We start from the raw sequence: 13,013 nt of genomic DNA, 5'->3' as shown, positions 1-13,013 counted from the left end.
AGCCGTAAAAATAAAATTTTCAAATTTTTCCAACAAAAATGTTTTTCAGCCCCCAATTTTGCATTTTCACAAGGGTAACAGGAGAAATTGCACCATGCAATTTGTTGTGCAATTTCTCCTGAGTAAGCAGATACCCCATAAGTGTGGGAAAACCACTGTTTGCGTGCACGGCAGGGTTCGGAAGGGAAGGAGCGCCATTTGACTTTTTGACTTTTTGAATGTAAAATTTGCTTGAATAATTAGTGGACGTTATATTGCATTTGGGGAGCCCCTGATGTGCCTAAACAGTGGAAACTCCCCACACGTGACCCCATTTTGGAAACTAGACCCCCCAGGGAACTTATCTAGATGTGTGGTGAGCACCCTGACCATGACCAAAGCAACTTCCTGCCTCCTGGTGACCCGGATGTTGTCATGATGACATCGGGTCACCATGGCAACATCCGGGACCGGTCTCAGACTCCGCGGGACGCCGGCAGAGAAGGTAAGTATAGCGCTTACCTCCTCTTGCCAGCGGAATGCTGCAATTGATTTTGATCGCAGCATTTCGGGGGTTAATGTGCAGGGAGCGGTCCCAGCACATAGCACCGGGTGTCAGCTGTGACAATCAGCTAACATCTGGTGGCGATCTCACCCGCACAGCTTGTGTGCGAGCGAAATCGCCAAGGCGTACTAATACGTATCTGGCCCATAAGGCCCAGGACACAGAAACGTGTTAGTATGCCCTGGGCCAGAAAGGGGTTAATATAACAGTCTAAACTTCAACAATGAAGTTCACACATTGACTACAGCATAGATAAATATATGTTGTTGGTAAATAATATTTAACCCCATTACATTCATTGACTGGGATAGCCCGTCATGGCCGGGTGTAAGTTCGCTGAAATAGGACTGACTATCCCCATCATGCATTTAAACTATCACTGCATGTAAACACACAGTGACAGTTCCATGCTGACCGGTACGGGAAGAGGTGCAGGGACCCATGCTGGCGGTCCCAGCACCCAGATCGTTGTGATTGGTCAGATAATCTAACTGACCGATCACAGCATGATCACGCAGGAGAAGCTGAAATATCAGCATCTCTTACCCGATCAGAGCGGGAGCTCAGCGCTGCCAGTGGCTGAGCTCCTGCACCAACAGCCAGGAGCGGTGTCAGTGCCGGCCCTGGCTGTTAACACCCTAAATGCTGCCATCACTCGCGATGGCAGCATTCAGGAGGCAGGAAGAGGAATGGGAGCTCCCTCTGCATTCAGAATGGCGCCTCCTGATGTCATCGTGTGAGCCTGACCATTGCCATGGTGACCTGGGGTCTTCATGACGACCCCTGGGTCACCAAGCTACGGAAAGCTTCTGGGACCATGCTCACAGTATGGTCTCAGAAATATTCTGCACAGTTACTATGCAGTGCAATCTAGTGCATTGCAATACATTATACCTATGGAGAAAGTGAAAAATGTGAAAGTCCCATAGTGGGACTAAGTATAAAAGTTTAAAAAAAAGAAAAAAATTGTAAAAATAAAAAAAATAATAACTAATATTACACTAATAAATACATTTTTATGTAAAAAAATAAAAATAAACCAAAAAAGTACACATATTTGGTATCACTGCGTCCGGAACGACTCTATAAACGTGACACACTAGTTAACCCCTTCAGTGAATGGCGTTAAAAAAAACAAAACATGGAAAACGATGCTTTTTCATCATACCGCTGGAAAAAAGTGGAATAAAACGCGATCAAAAAGACGAATGTAAATAAAAATGGTACTGCTGAAAACGTCATCCTGTCCCACAAAAATCAGCCACCACACAGCTCCAAAAGCCGAAAAATTAAAAAGTTACAGCTCTCAGCGTACAGCGATGCAAACATAATTATTTTTTCTCTAAAAGCTTTTATTAGGTAAAAGTGCAGAAACATACAAAAAATGACATAAATGAGGTATCGCTGTAAACGTACTGACCCAAAGAATAAAGCTGCCTTATCAATTTTACCACATGAGTAACGACATAAAAAAACAAAAAAACAATTTCTGAATTGCTGGTTTTTGTTCATTCTGAGTCCACAAAAATCGGAATAAAAAGCGATCACAAAATGTGACGTGCCCGAAAATGGTACCAATAAAAACGGCAACTTGTCCCGCAAAACACAAGCTGTCACATGACTGCTGAAATATGGTAAAATTATAGCTCTCAAAATATGGTGATGCAAAAACAATTTTTTTTTTTTAAAAAAACATCTTTTAGTGTGTGACAGCAGCTAAACATAGAAACCCGATATAAATCTGGTATCGCTGTAATCGCACCGGCCCGAGGAATAAAATTGCGTAATCAATAAAAAAATAAATAAGACCAATTCTTCACCTGCTGCTGATTTGTTCATTCTGCCTCCCAAAGATCGCAATAAGGCTTGGCTCACATTTATCCTGCACTCTGTGCTCAGCGCTTACACCAGGGTTTCAGTGTAAATATCTGAAATACATAATTCAGACGGAACCCTCGGCGGAAGATTCTGACCTATGATCTGGCGGAGTCCATCTTTTTAGGCATGGATAAAAGCGCGGTCAGCCACAGTTTTGTGCACTTTGGAAAAGAAGGGCAACGCTGAACAGAGGCCAGATGGAGTTCAGAGTAATTCTCATTAGAGAGAATGGTGGTTTCAGCTCAATCACGTCATTTGGAGATTTAGTTGGAAACCCAAAAGTAAGGGATCAAGGTAGAACACAGGATAAATCTGATCTCAAATATTATGTAAAATGTTCCCAATAAAAGCTTCACATAAAAAGCCCCCACTCTGGTCCGTCATCTGTTAATGGAAATATAGAGGGCTTCCAAGCTACTGGTAGTACAAAGGCTCTGGAAAAGCGAAATGGCTACTTGTCCCCCCAAAAGAAATTCAGCAAATTCTGCGTTCCCAAATCCAAATTCCCCCCTCCCTTCTGAGCATCACAGTGTGTCTAAACCAAATTTAGTGTCCACATGTTTAGCAGGGGTATAATTGCAAAAATGTGGTCACTTGACGGGGTATTCTGCTCTTCTAACACTTGGGGGCCCTGTATATAGAGTCCGCAAACTATTCTAGGAAAATCTGCACTCCAGCAGGCAAATAGCGCTCTGTCCCTCCCGAGTCTCACTGTGTGGCTAAGCAGCACTGTACAGCAACATGTGGAGTATTGCCAGGTTCAGCAGAAATTGTGTGACAAATTTTTTTGCCATTTTTTACTAATTTCCCTGTGTCAAAATGTAAAATCTAGGGCTAAAACCAAATTTTTGTTGTAAAAATGTAATTATTTTTTCTTCACTTCCCAATGGTATAAAATTCTGTGACACACGTGTGGTGTCAATATGATCACTGCACCCTTAGATGAACTCATTGAGAGGTGTAGTTTGTAAAATGGGGTCACTTATGGGGGATTCTGCTGTTCTGGCACCTAAGGGACTCTACCAATGTGACATGGCACCCTCAAACCATTCCAGCAAAATTTGAACTCCAATATTGCGCTTCTTCCCTTCTGAGCTTTGCACTGTGCCTCAAAAGTAGTTTTTGACCACACATGGGGAGTTGTCAAACTCAGGAAAAATTGCATAACACATATTGAGGTCCATTTTCTCCTGTTACCTTTGTGAAAATAAAATATTTGGGGCTAAAAGATCATTTTTGTGGAAAAAAAATAGTTTTTTTTATTTTCACGGTTCAACGTTATAAACTTCTGTGAAGCACCTGAGGGTTCAAGGTGCTCACCACACATCTACATAAGTTCCGTGAGTTTTGAAAATTGGGTCACTTGTGTGGGTTTTCCCCTGTTTAGGCACATCAGGGGCTCTCCAAACATGACATGGTGTCCGCTCTTGATTCCAGCCAATTTTGTGTTCAAAAAGTCAAACGGTGCTCCTTCCCTTCCGAGCCCTGCCATGCGTTCAAATCGTGGTTTTCCTCCACACATGGGGAATTGGCGTACTGAGGAGAAATTGCACAAGAAATTTTGGCATCCATTTTCTCCTGTTACCATTATGAAAATAATGCATTTGGGGCTAAAATATTATTTTTGTGGAAAAAATTAGAATTTTTATTTTCACGGCTCTACGTTATAAACTTCGGTGAAGCACTTGGGGGTGCAAGGTGCTCACTACACATCTGAATATGTTCCTTGATAGGTCTAGTTTCCAAAATGGGGTCACTTGTTGGGTGTTTCCACTGTCTAGGCACCTCAGAGGCACTCCAAATGCGACATGGTTTCACTTCTTGATTCCAGCCAATTTTGCATTCAAAAAGTCAAATGGTGCTCCTTCCCTTCCAAGCCCTGCTGTGCACCCAAACAGTGGTATTCCCCCTCATATGGGGTATCAGCGTACTCAGGAGATATTGCACAACAAATTTGGGGGTCCATGATACCCTTATGAAAATTTAAAAAATTGGGTCTAAAGCAAAATTTTTGTGAAAAAAAGTTAAATGTTAATTTTTCTCCACAATGCTTCAGTTCCTGTGAAGCACCTGAAGGGTTAATAAGCTTCTTGAATGTGATTTTGAGCACCTTGAGGGGTGCAGTTTTTAGAGTGGTGTCACTTTTGGATATTTTCTGTCATATAGACCCCTCAAAGTCACTTCAAATGTGATGTTGTTCCTAAAAAATGGTTTTGTAAATTCTGTTGGAAAAATGAGAAATCGCTGGTCAACTTTTAACCCTTATAATTTCCTAACAAAAAAAAATTATGTTTCAATAATTGTGCTGATGTAAAGTAGACATGTGGGAGATGTTATTTATTAACTATTTTGTGTGACATAACTCTCTGATTCAAGGGCATGAAAATTCAAAAATTTTCATCAAATTTCCGATTTTTCACAAATAAACGCAAGTCTTATCAAAAAACGTTTACCACTGTCATGAAGTGCAATATTTAAGGAAAAATCAGTCTCAGAATCAGCGGGATCCGTTGAAGTGTTACAGAGTTATTACCTCATAAAGTGACAGTGGCATGGAGGCGATCTGCCTGGGGCACTGTTGAGGTGTTATGGAAGCCCAGGTTGCTTTGATAGCAGCCTTCAGCTCATCTGCATTGTTTGGTCTGGTGTCCAATCAAGCACAGTGATACTGTTGTTTTTAAACCAGGTATTGGTACTTTTGACAGTGTGGACAGGTGCCAAGTCCTGTTGGAGAATGAAATTTCCATCTCCAAAAAGCTTGTCGGCAGAGGGAAACATGAAGTGCTCTAAAATTTCCTAGTAGACAGCTGCGCTTACTTTGGTCTTGATAAAACATAGTGGACCTACACCAGCAGATGACATGGCTCCTTAAACTATCACTGATTGTGGAAACTTCACACTAGACCTCAAGCAGCTTGGATTGTGTGCATCTCCACTCTTCCTCCAGACTCTGGGACCTTGATTTCCAAATGAAATGCAAAATTTACTTTCATCTGAAAACAACACCTTGGACCACCGAGCAACCGTCCAGGTCTTTTTCCCCTTGGCCCAGGTAAGACACTTCTGGTGTTGTCTATTGGTCATGAGTGGCTTGACACAAGGAATGCGACACTTGTAGCCCATGTCCTGGATACGTTGTGTGTGGTGGCTCTTGAAGCAATGACTCCAGCAGCAGTCCACTCCTTGTGAATCTCCCCCAAATTTTTGAATGGCCTTTTCTTAACAATCCATTCATGGCTGCGGTTATTCCGATTGCTTGTGCACCTTTTTCTACCACATTTTTCCCTTCCACTCAGCTTTCCATTAATATGGATACAGCACTCTGGGAACAGACAGCTTCTTTAGCAATGACCTATTGTGGCTTACCCTCCTTGTGGAGTGTATCAATAACTGCCTTCTGGATATCTGTCAAGTAATCAGTCTTCCCCATGATTGTGGAGTCTACTGAAACAAACAAAGGGACCTTTTTAAACACATTGGAAGCCTTTGCAGGTGTTTTTTGTTAATTATTCTAAATTACTGAGATAATGACTTTTGTGTTTTCATTGGCTGTAAGCCTTAATCATCAACATTAATAGAAATAAACACTTGAAATAGATCACTCTATAATGACTCTATATACTTTTTGTATTGAAGAACTAAAATAAATTAACTTTTTGATGATATTCTAATTTAGTGAGAAGCACTTGTATACATTTTAGCTGTGGACATCATGCTCAGTTCGCATAATTTCTACGTTGCTTTTTTGGTTTAAAAGTTAAAGTGAAGCCTCATATTTGATTCATTTGGCACTGCAATCACAAAAAGTGAAAGTGGGAGATTTAGCAAGACTGGAGTTCTTACAACAGTTGCAAGTCACAAAATGTGTCAAATTTAGTAAGAGACACCTGTACATGAAGGTGAGGCATCTTTGCTTGTGCGTGTTCTAAAAATCCACCCTTGCTATAAGCGTGGCCTATATTTTTTAAATCTGTTGGTTTATACAGGCCTCATCAAAGTCTGTAAAACCCCACCAAGTTTGCCCTTCACTTAAGTAGCACCAAAACTTTGCACCTTTTTTGCACCTGGGCAGGGCTGTCTGCTATTTCAACTTCTGAACCTCTCTCTTCTACATCCAGCAATAAGTTCAGCATACCTGGTCTATAGCCCTATTTCTTGTTCCTGTTGTGCAATCCTGGTTTATCCTTGTTTTCTGACCTAGAATTGTATTTTGATCTCCAGCTTGCTTCCTGATTTTACTGTTGATGTGACCTTTTGGTATCAACACTGTGTGACGACCTTTATTGCCACCAGCTTGCTCCATTGGTCAGCAGCTGACTCTGGCCACAGTCCAATGGTCCCTGTGTAAGTTCAGGTTCCACCTGTTTGGTAAACAGCTGGATTGCGCTAAGACTGCCCGTGGAAACTCTATTAAAGGGAATATGTTCATCAGGTTTTTTTCTACCTCATCTGAGAGCAGCATGATCTAGGTAAAGAGACCCTGAATCCAACAATGTGTCACTTAGTTTACTGGGTGCAGTAATTGTGACACAATAAGGGAGCAGAGCTGAGAAAGCTAACCCCGACCACACCAGGCCCTGTATTTTCATTGTCTATTTACAGTAAGCTCCATATCACAGAAGGAGCGGAGTCGGACCAGTGCTTACGTGGCCAGCTAGTCACAGCAATGATAATGTTCTAGTGATAAAACCTTCATTGTAAGTAAACAACGGCATACAGCCTGAAAAGTGACACATCATTGAAATCTGTTTTTTAACTTCTAAAGAATGCTAATAGATTTCCTTTAACAGCTGTCAGTCTACCACAAACAGTGCAACCATAACTGTAGGGGAGTATAGTGCTATTTTATGATTTTATGCACATTTGAAGCTACAATTTTCACTGTGATTTCCTTTCTACAGCAAATCCAAAACATGTAAACATATAATTGTTCATGAATCTATGTATGTAAACAAGACAGAATAATTGAAGGTTAAATATAAACAACTTGTAAAACTGATACACTGAAAATATAAATGAGTTTGACTCCTTGATAGAAAAATGTTACCTCCTTATTGTATCATCATAAATTCAGATAGACAACAATGTTTTCACCCCAGCACACAGATGGGTCAATCTTGATAAGCATGACAAAGTCCCATCTGATTTTTGGGGTCAAAACATTGCTGTCTCCTTGTATCAATGATAAAATAATAAAGAAGATGAATTTTTTTCTAACTTGGATGCTGTCGTCATCTCTATTTACTATTTGGATATCCAAGAGACCTGCGGAACATCTTTCTTTTGGTGAGACTGTATTGTTCAACATCCTACAATTAAGATCACAGGGTTAATGCTAAACCATTGACTTTTTTGCGTCTACAATTTACATGTACTGCTTCTCAGACCTGCTTGTTAACACATTGATTGCTGTAACAATTACAAACTGTAATTTAGAGAATATTTATGTGGCACCCCAGGGGTCTGGTTTCCACAGTAACAGCAATGTTATGTCTGAGAGCAGGTGGGAGGTCTCTTGGTCAGGAATCCTATGCATGCCACACCTCCTGCCCAGTCCTGGGAGGGGAAGGACTTCCCCTATATAAACCTAGGGCTGAGGCAGGGTGAGTGAGTAGAGAAGAAGTAGAGACAGAGAAGAGAAGCAGGTATAGGAAAAGAACATCAGGAGCTCTGTGGGAGCAGTGCTATAAGGAGTCAGGGGCTGGCAGCTGCAGAGCTCGCCCTGACTGAGAAGCTATCACCGGACCCGGAGTCCGAGGCTGTGGGGACTAATCTTTACCCAGCAGCAGAAACCGCCCGGCAGGGGATTTCAGGTCCTCTGGCCAAGAAACCCGAAGGCACGGTCACACGCGTGGGACCAGCACCGCCGTCGTGGAGCGGACGCCACTAGAAGGCCCCGAGTCACCGGCCATACGGGTGAGCACCACACGGTACACTCAGGGACGTGGGCTACTTATACCCGCCTCTAGCAAGGTAGCCAGAAGAGTACAGTCAGTTTGGGAGGCCTACAACTCCGCCTGGCCAGGGGAGATCCCATCTGCTCAAGGACTGACCAGGCCCCGATCGCTAGCCAGTACTCCGGGAGGGTCTATCTTTATCACCAGTAAAGACCCTGAATTACACCGCATCGTCTCTGAGTGATTCCTGCTACCCCATCATCCATGTCGGCTGCCCTGAGGCCATACCCCTCCCGTTGGGGGTGATACTACCACGCTGCACAATCCTACCACATGCCTCAGCGGTCTGACCTGCAGCGGCAGCTCCTTCGCTGCATTCAACGGGTGGCGTAGTCGTCCAACATCTACCGCTAATACAGCGCCACTTAGTCTGACTCCCTGGGCACGGACCGGGTCACCTCCACGAGACTACAACCCTCAACAGATCCGGCTCCGGGTAAGCTCCCGCGTGCGCAACGCTGCGCGACACAGGCCCAGGGGTGCGTCAATTTTTGGCGTAGTCGGCAGGATCTCGTGCCCGCAACCACCGGGTACTGCGTGCCTGAAAAAGACTGTTCAAACTTACCAGTGGTGAAGATTCCCGCCATCCGCGAAGTTTTCCCGCCATCCGGCGCCATCTTCTGCCTTCTTCCCGCCATCCGTGGAGTTTTCCCGCCGTTGGACGCCATCTTGAAGACGCCGCGCGGGAAGAAGAGGGGCGTGGACTCCGAAAGCGCGCGAGAACTGAAGCCCCGCCTCACGTCCGGACGTTGCGTAAGGTCCTGGAAGGAGCCCAGCAGACGCCGACGTCACAGGAGCGCGACGGAAGGTCCTCAACCCTGACGATCCACTGCGGAGCCGCGGCCTACGGAAGAGGATCATGGCAAGGTAGGCCACGGTCCACTAGGGGGGAGAAGGATGTCGGATACGGAGGAGAGCTTCATCGCTTCAACCCCCGCCAGCGCCACCGCTGTTGCGGTCATGCCTTTCACCATGCCCTATATCCCGGGGGCAGCCTGGCTACCCCAGTACTCAGGGGAGTCACATACCCTGCATGACTTTAGAGAAAAGCTGGATAGCCTCTTCCAGGTGTATCCCCTCACAGAGGAGAAAAAAGTGAGCATCCTGGTGGCCCAATTAACCGGGGCAGCCCAAAGGGAGGTAAAGTCCTGGCCACCTGGGAGGAGGACTGTCGCAGAGATACTAACCCGGCTGAGGGACACCTTTGATACCCGCACCTCAGCCGAGATCAAGCTTAGATTCTACGGGTGCAAACAGCGGGCACATGAGAGTATAAGGGACTATGCCCTGAACCTACAAGAGGCCCTGAGAGCCATTAAGCAGACCGACCCTGACGGCGTGGGAGACGAGGACAGGCTGTTGACTGAACAATTTATAGAGGGTTTATATTGCAATGCCCACCGAACCCAGTTGCGGGCAATGGCCTTACAGGACCCTCATCTGGGATTTGCACAGTTCAAGGACAGAGCCATCCGGGTGCTCCGAGAACCGGCACCAGGTGGCGTTGTGACCCACAGACGCCCCACTACCACTTACCACCAGGAGGCGGCACCCTTGTCGGCAGGGCCTGTGGGAGCTGATGCGCAGGCTTTGAACAATGACCCGGCTCCAGACCTGCACCATCAGGTCCAAGAGCTAGCTAAAAGCGTTGCCGCGCTAACCCGAACTGTGCAGTCTTTACAGGTTTCCACTCCAGGGAAGATCCAGCTGGCATCCGGACCGGAGGACATCCCGTGGCGTCGACCAAGGAGGACCCCACCGGCCAGAGGAAGACCCAGCGACCGATACAACGAGGACGGACAACCCATCTGCCGCCGCTGCAATCAACCCGGACATATGGCAAGGTACTGTCCTTTAAACTGGCACAACCTGGGGTAGAGGGCCAAACCCCAGGAAAAAGATCATCAGGCCCATCGAACTGGCGCGACAAATATGTGGGAGGACGTCCAGTCTTGCCCGTGGTACTGGATGGCATCCCCATGAGTGCCCTACTGGACACCGGGTCACAGGTTACCACTATCCCGTACGTGCTCTTCAAGCAGTACTGGAATGACTCGGATATCACCCGCTACCCTGACGACGACTTGAGTATCATCGCCAGCAATGGTCAGCCCATGCCACAGATTGGATTTAAAGAGGTGACCATTAAAATCGGTAGAGTCGAACTGGCAGCACAGGGACTGATCATTGTAGACATTGACAAACACGAGAGTCACCCAAAGATAACTCTAGGAACTAATGTAATTGAAAATTGTCTTGCAGAGGTGATTTTCCTTTTACAACAGGTTGCCAAGAACGCCAGCTCCGGCCAGCAGCGAGTGCTCCAGAAAGAGATCCGGGCACTGATGCGACGGCAACAGATAGAACTCTCCGGTGGTGAGATTGGTAGCGTAAGAATGTGTGACACTTTCCCTATTGCCATGCCCCCAAAAAGTGAAATGATGATTTGGTGCCGGGCAGCTATTGGTCTGAGAGGTAGAGATTACCAGGCAATGGTAGAACCAGTTTACTCAGACAGTAGGCCCACCATTTTGACAGCACGGGGGGTGGTCAATGTACGCCATGGGAGGGTGCCCGTTCGCATAATAAATATCGGGAAGAGGGAAGTGTACCTGCCCCGGTATGCCACGCTAGCCAAATTGTATACCATCAATCAAAATTCCATACAGTCCGTAGAACCCTTGCCTCCATCTTCCCCGGAGGAAGGTAACGGCTCTAAGGAAACAATGGAGGACTGGTGTCAGCAACTACATTTGGGTACTGACTCCACTCCCTCACACCAGAAACAGGGAGTCTATCGGGTGGTTCAAGAGTACGAGAGAGTGTTTAGTAAACACCCATTAGACTTCGGGCGAGTCAAGAGGGTAGAACACCACATCCCCACGGGAGACCATCTTCCTATAAAAGAGAGGTATCGACCCGTACCCCCTGCACACTACCAACACGCCAAGGGGATGCTTAGGGACATGAAGGAGGCTGGGGTGATCAGGGATAGCTGTAGCCCCTGGGCAGCTCCACTAGTCTTAGTCAAAAAGAAAGACAACACCATGAGGATGTGTGTAGATTACCGGAAAATTAACCGTATCACACACAAGGATGCGTACCCCTTACCAAGGATAGAGGAGTCTTTGGCTGCTTTAAGATCTGCTAACTTCTTCTCTACCTTGGATCTCACTAGCGGGTACTGGCAGGTTCCTGTAGCAGAGGCGGACCGGGAGAAGACCGCATTCACCACCCCGATGGGACTTAGCGAGTTTACCTGTATGCCATTCGGACTCTGCAACGCACCGGGAACCTTCCAACGATTAATGGAGTGCTGTCTGGGCCACAGAAACTTCGAGACGGTCCTGTTGTACCTGGACGATGTCATCGTATATTCCAAGACTTATGAGGACCACCTGAAACACCTGGCGGAAGTGTTCGAAGCTCTGGCAAGCTACGGCTTAAAGGTAAAACCCTCCAAGTGTCACCTCTTGAAACCAAAGGTGCAGTACCTGGGACACGTGGTGAGCGCTGACGGAGTGGCTCCCGACCCTGATAAGATCACCGCAATTAAGGAATGGCCAAGTCCCTCCAGTGTAAAGGAAGTGCGGCAGTTCCTCGGGTTGGTAGGCTATTACCGCAGATTCATCCCCGGTTTCACCAAAAAGGCAGCTCCTATGCAGGACCTCCTGATAGGCCAGTCCCGGAAGGCCAAGAACCAGAAGCCGCCCTTCAAATGGGAGAAGTTAGAAGAAGAGTCCTTCCGCCAGCTGAAGATGGCCCTCACGGGGGATGAAATCCTGGCGTACCCTGATTACAGCCAGCCCTTTATCCTCTACACCGACGCAAGTAACATCGGGCTAGGAGCCATACTGTCCCAGATCCAGCAGGGGAAAGAATGAGTAATCGCTTACGTTAGCCGAAAACTGCGATCCACCGAAAGAAACCCTGAGAATTACAGCTCATTTAAGCTAGAGTTCCTGGCAGTGGTGTGGGCAGTCACCGAACGCTTTAAGCACTACCTCGCTTCTTCCCGGTTCACCGTGTACACGGATAACAACCCGTTGACACACCTGGACACGGCAAGACTCGGTGCCCTAGAGCAGAGATGGATGGCCCGTCTGTCCAACTACGAGTTCACAATCAAATACCGGGCAGGACGCTCCAAAACCAACCCGGACGCCCTGTCCAGGATGCCAAACCTACCGGACGTAGGAGAAGATCCAGAGGGACTGGAAGAAGTCGAGCTCCCCGCGTTCCACCGTCATGGGACTATCCAGTATTCCCATCGGGTAAGGAGTAAGCAAGCCGCTACGTTTAACCCCTTGCCTCACTACAACTGGGAGGAAACGCAAGACAGTGACCCTGCCGTCTGGCTGGTGAAGGAGATGCTGACTCGGCCAGAGGCTCGCCTTGACCCAGACGCTCCGGAGGAAGCCAAGCAACTGTGGGCTGAGAAGAGTCGACTGTTCCTTTACAAGGGGAAGTTGTGCCGCAGAATGGTTAACTCCCGGACGCATGAACTAATCTGGCAAGTAGTGGTGCCACGGAGAGACGCAGCCATGGTGATGGAAGCATACCACGACGAGGCTGGACACTTCGGATGGAAGAAGCTGGAGTTCCTGCTGCGTGGGCGGTTCCACTGGGTAGGC

The sequence above is a fragment of the Phyllobates terribilis genome, unplaced genomic scaffold, assembly GCF_046119375.1.
Source record: "Phyllobates terribilis strain yellow unplaced genomic scaffold, ASM4611937v1 Scaffold_1__5_contigs__length_1240528914, whole genome shotgun sequence".
Taxonomy (NCBI): Eukaryota; Metazoa; Chordata; class Amphibia; order Anura; family Dendrobatidae; genus Phyllobates; species Phyllobates terribilis.
Note: the sequence above shows the minus strand (reverse complement) of the source record.